At 32.7% G+C, this 6,406-nt stretch overlaps 1 protein-coding gene across 1 annotated transcript in view; it reads right to left on the minus strand.

Moving 5' to 3' along the window:
• LOC106110982 (nuclear receptor coactivator 7) overlaps nucleotides 1-6,406 on the minus strand; it is a 48,285-nt gene that overhangs the window by 5,336 nt on the left and 36,543 nt on the right. The window lies entirely within an intron of this gene.

Genomic DNA, 6,406 nt, shown 5'->3' on the forward strand with positions numbered 1-6,406 from the left:
GACACTCTATTGTACGATTTTCGAAATATTGCGCAGACGCTAGTATACCTCGCTAACGTTGTTGCGCTACTGGAGGTGAAAGAAACGACCGAGGAATGCTCCGGCCCCACCACGCCAGTCGATCTTGCGACAAAAACTTCAACTTGTTGATATACATCATCGTGTGCGAACTGAATATATTATACCTGTGCGGATTATGAATTGTGTAAAAAAAATCGTATGTTTTATTGCAATATTTTTTTAAATTATATAGCTGGTTAGATGTTAGGATTTTTATATTGATTGAAAAAAAGAGTCGACGGCATTGAAATTAAGCAGCGACGTGCGAGCACGCACGAAGGTGACGTTACACATCCGGCATAGAAGTGCACACTAATTTCGAAAGTACAAAAATATTAAAGTAATATTTTCAAAAACATATTCAGCTTTACAAAAAAAAAACGCGGTATAAAGTTAAACTTAGGAATAAACTGAGTATAAGCTAAATTTTTACTAATAATATTTGTACCACGTTTATTTGTAAGCCTGATTGAATTTATCATAAAAGCCTCACGGTTTTAGTAAAACTGTCCAGCAAAAGGGGACTTCGATTTGCAGAATACCATAATGTTTTTTTATTTGCTATTCGTACTAGGGCTTGCTTCATCCAGATCAGCATCCCATTTTACAAAATGTTTATTACTGAAAATATAAAAAGCGCATTTCACATAGAGATCTCGCAGATTCCATTTTAGTTTATATGAAGAGATGAGTAAGAACCAGAAGAAAGTTTGATAAGAGAAGAAGTTACGGGAAATCTTAATTTAACGAGACGTAACACGATAATTTCCGCATATTATGAAATTAATAATCGTTTTTTTTAAATAGATCGTTTGTTTCACTATTAATTATATGATAAATAATAACGACATCTATCATTAATGATTTCAACACCTATTACGTCAATGTCTGATATAATCGTAATAATTGCAAGGTAATTAATATAAAGAAATTAAAAAAGTTGTGGGCGCATTAAGTACCTAACATCGGGAAATAATACTAATACTAAGAGACCATACAAAATAATAATATCTGCTATTACCTTTAAAGCAAAAAAATAATCTAGTAAAATGTTTAACATAATTGAAATATCATGAAGACTTTTTAATCAAGAGTAACCTTGAAAACTGTTTACAAATCGCAACGCTATTTGCATTTTGCATAGCAGGCAATAAAAAAAACTGTTTAAAAGCAAAAAATATGTGGTAAAAAAGAGAAAAAGGGCATACCTTTTGGAAAGACGATCGAGAAACGAGTTTACTGATTCGTTATTAATCGCGGACAAGCAGTCTGTACGATCAGAACCAAGTGTGATACTGGTGCACGTACATACGTGGACATAGGTATGTATCTGGTGTTAAAAGCAATTAGGAATATTACCATGCGGCTAAACGAGACGATTACGAAGCGCTGCCGTTATATTTTAATTGAAATGACTGGCTGACAAACACACGACAGTTGATTGGAGGTCTACATTACCATGTAAGTTGTCAATTAAAAAAAAAAGAAAAAAATCTTTTCGTTACTCAGTTGTCAATTTTAGTTAGAAAACCTACTGCAGTCATTAACATACTGAATAGTTGCAATACCTATCTATCTCTATCATTATTCGTACCATAAAAAAAACATATTTTAACAGCTAACTATACATTTAAATACCAATGAAATATTACATTTTTATACTTAATGCTTATAACGTAAGAGCATATAATTATATGCAATAAAAACAACATAATAGTTGTAGAAGCCTATTACATTGGAAACGTAAAAAATCGTCAGAAAGAAACAATTTAATAAACTCAAAACACTAGATCAAACCAGGTTCAATTTAGTCTCAACTATTTTTGGCAACAATAAACTCTTTACCCGATCAAACTAGTATTTAGAAGATTTAGGGTCTGTCCCACAATTCTTGTAAATCGTCAGATAACAATCCAACGTATAAAATATTTGATGGAAGTATCGGATTTTCGTACTATATCGCTTCATCTGAGCCTTTATCAGCCAGTAGTGGGACGGGCCCTTATTCAGTTTAATACGAGATGTATTTGCTTGTAACCGGATCCGTTCAATTAACCTATGCATACAAATAAAGTATAAGTACTTGAAACGCGACGCTACGTCGAAGCGACGTCTAGAGTTACCATTAGGTCACAGGTCATTGCAGATAAACATCTATATTCATACAAAGCCGAGAAGTTTGTCTCGTTAATCTCAGGCTCTTGGGGAATGAGCAGAATTAATCATAAAAGAACAACAACCGCGTTGCTTTGACAAATACAAACAACTTAATTTCTAGAATAACATAACAATGTTAATCAATTTTTGTACAAAAACGAAATTTGCAACTACATAATGACATTAAAATTAATTTTCATAACGTTATGTAAAGTCTAAAGAATCACAAAAACAATTTACTTACTTCTAGTGATTCTAGCAAAATCTAACAAGGTCATAGTTTGTTGTACCCATGAATCTAGGCAGTAACACTTATGGTTTCACGTAGAACCTTTGACTATTTTTTACTTATCGCATTGTTCCGATGAAAATACAGTTTCTTATCTCTTATCACCCACATCCAACACAACCTTTTTTGGTTTTGTTTTTAATATTATGAAAATGTTTACTGCCATTAGCGTTCCGTATTTAAATGACAAATTAAAAAAAAAAACAAAGTCTTAGTTTCAGTGTCAATAAGCAAAGCTTAAATAACAATTCATTATGTACAATTGTATTTCTCTAAGAGGTCAAGCCACGCTGGAATTTATCAATGAAGAGATGACACATATATAACTGTTCTGATATTTCTGCATTTTTAAGCTTATTGCACAAAAATCAATGAAGTTAACACAGTCATAAGTTACGCAGTAATGACGTATTGAAATCTTATGAAACTGTTACATGATGTCAGAGGAAATCCCTCTGTTCATAACAAAATGTTATTCATCTGCAACTATGATAGGACTAGACTTGCAGAATTGCACGTAGTTACTACTAAACTAAGAAACTTCTAATCAACAAGTCTCACAGGGATTTTTTAAAGAATTCCTTCACGTTTCATAACCTTGTCTTAAATTTTACTACCAGTGCGGACTTTATGAAAAAGCGATTGGTCTTATCCACGTAGAGCGTAACAGGCTGACGTTAATAAGGCCTGATTAGGTAATTGCGGGCATCCGCGAGCGAATATCTAATAGTTAAACTCTGCCGGTGCATCGTACAATAGCTCACACAACACAACTATAAAACTGTCATGTTAACTTCAAGTACAATGTTAATTGACTGTTCTGACAAGTAAATTATACTAAAAAGATTAAAAATTCGTCTATTATGCTTGCCACAACGTATTAATTTTATTTTTATCTAACGATGTAATTTACTTTGTGGTCTTTCGTTGATTAAAAAACATTTCAATAAAAAAGTATCTCAACCGGTTTAGTTTTAAACAGACTTCTATGGTTAGTTCGTAGGCAAATTGTAGAGCAACGAAGTTGTGGAATTTTTTTTAGATGCCATCAAATCATTTTTCAAATAGTTCTGAATCAGGTTTTAGGTTATTTTTGGTGGTAATTGTCTCTATAGCTATCTATTTTTTTTAATTCTAAGTGTGCTTTTGGGTACAATTTACTAATATTGCTGCTTCAAGGCTTGAGGGCCGACAATCACTGACAATTTCATTTTAAGTGTGCAACTAAGCAGATATTCGTATTTCATGTGACGTATTGTCTTGCTTAGTTAAAACTTTGTCTTTCATTTTACAACATTGTTTACAAATAAATAAAAAAGCTTTATCAATTCATATCTATACTTTAGTCGAGGTAATCTTCTATCGGAAACTTTGGATTATCTTCATATCTACGTGTCGGTTTGTTTGTACTTGAGAACAAGCTTAAAGATTCAAAGGTCAGTGAACACGTAGTGGATGCCAAGTAGCGTGAATGCGACTAAAATCAAAAAGGCTACTTGCATGAAGGTTGCAAATGTTTGTTTGCCCGCCTTAGCGTACAAAACCAGTTTTATTTATACGTCATATGATTATAAACATTGCAGAAAAATGTATAAAGTCATTCACATCAAATTTTTACGTTTTTTCTTATTTGCATTTTTTGGTAATAGTTTTGTAGACATATTTGTTTGAGTTTAAAAAATATATCTAATCAATTAGGCAATTAAAGTAATCAAAAATTGACTAGTTATTAAATAAATATCAATATTATGCATTAGCATTTATTTATATAGTAACATTTTGATACGCGTTTTGGTTCGTTAAAATAACATTTGTAGGCATATTCAGTGAGACGCGAATATCTCACAAAACAAATTCATTAATACATCATACGTCATAAAATGACCTTTTAAGTTTTAATGCACTGACCAATATGTTTGACTTTAGAATTAAATAGTATTCTGTAAATCCTCTTATGGTTAGGATCGTACCATAACAGGCGTTGCTAACATAAGCGAGTTGAACACAGTGATTTATAATCTCGACTTGTTTGGTCACTAGGGAAACATACTACTAGTCAATAGCTTTGATAGAGTGCGTTCAAAATCAAGGATTAATAACTTTATCAATTTCATCGTGTAAATATAATGTTGGCATCATTGAAAAACAATCGATCACTCCACGGTCGCAAAGAAACGATTTATAGCAAGAGGAAAAATTTTATGATAATTCAATTTTATAAACAAACTAGCTTTCGCCCCCGACTCCGTCCGCGTGGGATTCAAAAAAACAAAAATAAGTAGCCTATGTGTTCTTCCAGACTATCTTCTACATCTATGCCAAATTTCATTGAAATTCGTTCAGCCGTTTAGGCTACAAACTCCAATAAACATTCATATATCCATCCATCTAAACTTTTCGCATTTATAATATTAGTAAGAAGTAAGATATATAAACAATCTTCTATTATACGGGTAATTTTTTAGACATGAACAATGAAAATAACACAAATCAAGGCACTTTTAACAACACGATCTCGCCTTATTAGACGACTCGCGACTTTGTCCACGCGAAATTAAAAATTGTAAAAAACATAGTTACTCACTGATAACGTAGCTTTTAAATGGTGAAAGAATTTAAATTAGTTTTTGAGTTATTCCAACACATAAAAAATGCAAATCTATCCTCTTTATATTATTAGTATAGATTACGATTTACTTTTAGTATCGATTACACTTAATGAATGTAATTTATTAACGGTATCAAAAAATATTTTACTAGTTTGTGATGTTCCGGTTGGCGTGTTTAACAAGCATAGCAGGCCACTGAAACTGGAGATGCGACAAGGTAACTGCAGCGCCGACAATCACCATTGTCCGCAACCCATTGTGTACACGACCTTATGTAACGTAACATGGATTTAACATAGAGTTATCACGCCTAATCATATACTTTTATTTACATTGTAAATATCAATGGGTTTTCATTGTCGAAACATGTTGTAAACTATATTCCAGTACTGTATTATATTTTTAGGGCAACACATATTTTGTTTTTAAAACTCAGCTAAATAACTATTAAAGGTTTTTAGGTTTTTATATCAATCAAGACAATAATACTGAATCATACCAAAAACGAATCATGACAATAATAGTCTATTTTAAGATAAGGACAACGAAAATATATTTAGTCATAAGTGTTCTAGCTCTTATAATTTAACTTGAAAGTTGATAAATTTATCGTGAATACAAGAGATTATTTTATAACTATCGGGATCACACCAGTTAAAATTAGCAGATTAACGTAGATATACAGTTATTTCAAATTATGTTGAATTTATTTTACTTTATCTATTATCTTTGATAAAATTTATAGAGCTATATTTCAAAACCAATCTACGGCATTAGCGAATCTTATCGTGCATTTAATTTACATTGCTGTAAGTGTTTATGTTTACTAAAAACGCCTTTACCTAGATCCGACGCTGCATTGATTAGGATAAACATTGACAATGACACTACGAAAATATCGAGCGACTATGAAAAACATTCAATAGGACATGAATTGGAAAAAAGTGCACATTTCATTTCACTAGAGTGCGGTACGCGCTACATCGAACGATCAAACGGCAAACAGGACTCGGATAATGCATGTTTTAATTAAATATTACACATGTCAGTAATAAGATAAGTGAGTTGTTAAGTGATTGTGTTTATTATATCCGAATCATGTTTGTCGTGAGTGCGCACGCAAGCACGCATGCGCGCACGTACGCACGCACGCACGTACGTACGCACGCACGTACATACGCACGCACGAACGCACGGTACCTCCGGGCGCGGCTCCTCGCCGAGCGAGTCGCCCAACGCCTCTGCCTGGCTCTTCATTATCGAATATATTTTCACGTACGGCGCCTTCAGC

The sequence above is a fragment of the Papilio polytes genome, unplaced genomic scaffold (assembly GCF_000836215.1).
Source record: "Papilio polytes unplaced genomic scaffold, Ppol_1.0 DF824180.1, whole genome shotgun sequence".
Lineage (NCBI taxonomy): Eukaryota > Metazoa > Arthropoda > Insecta > Lepidoptera > Papilionidae > Papilio > Papilio polytes.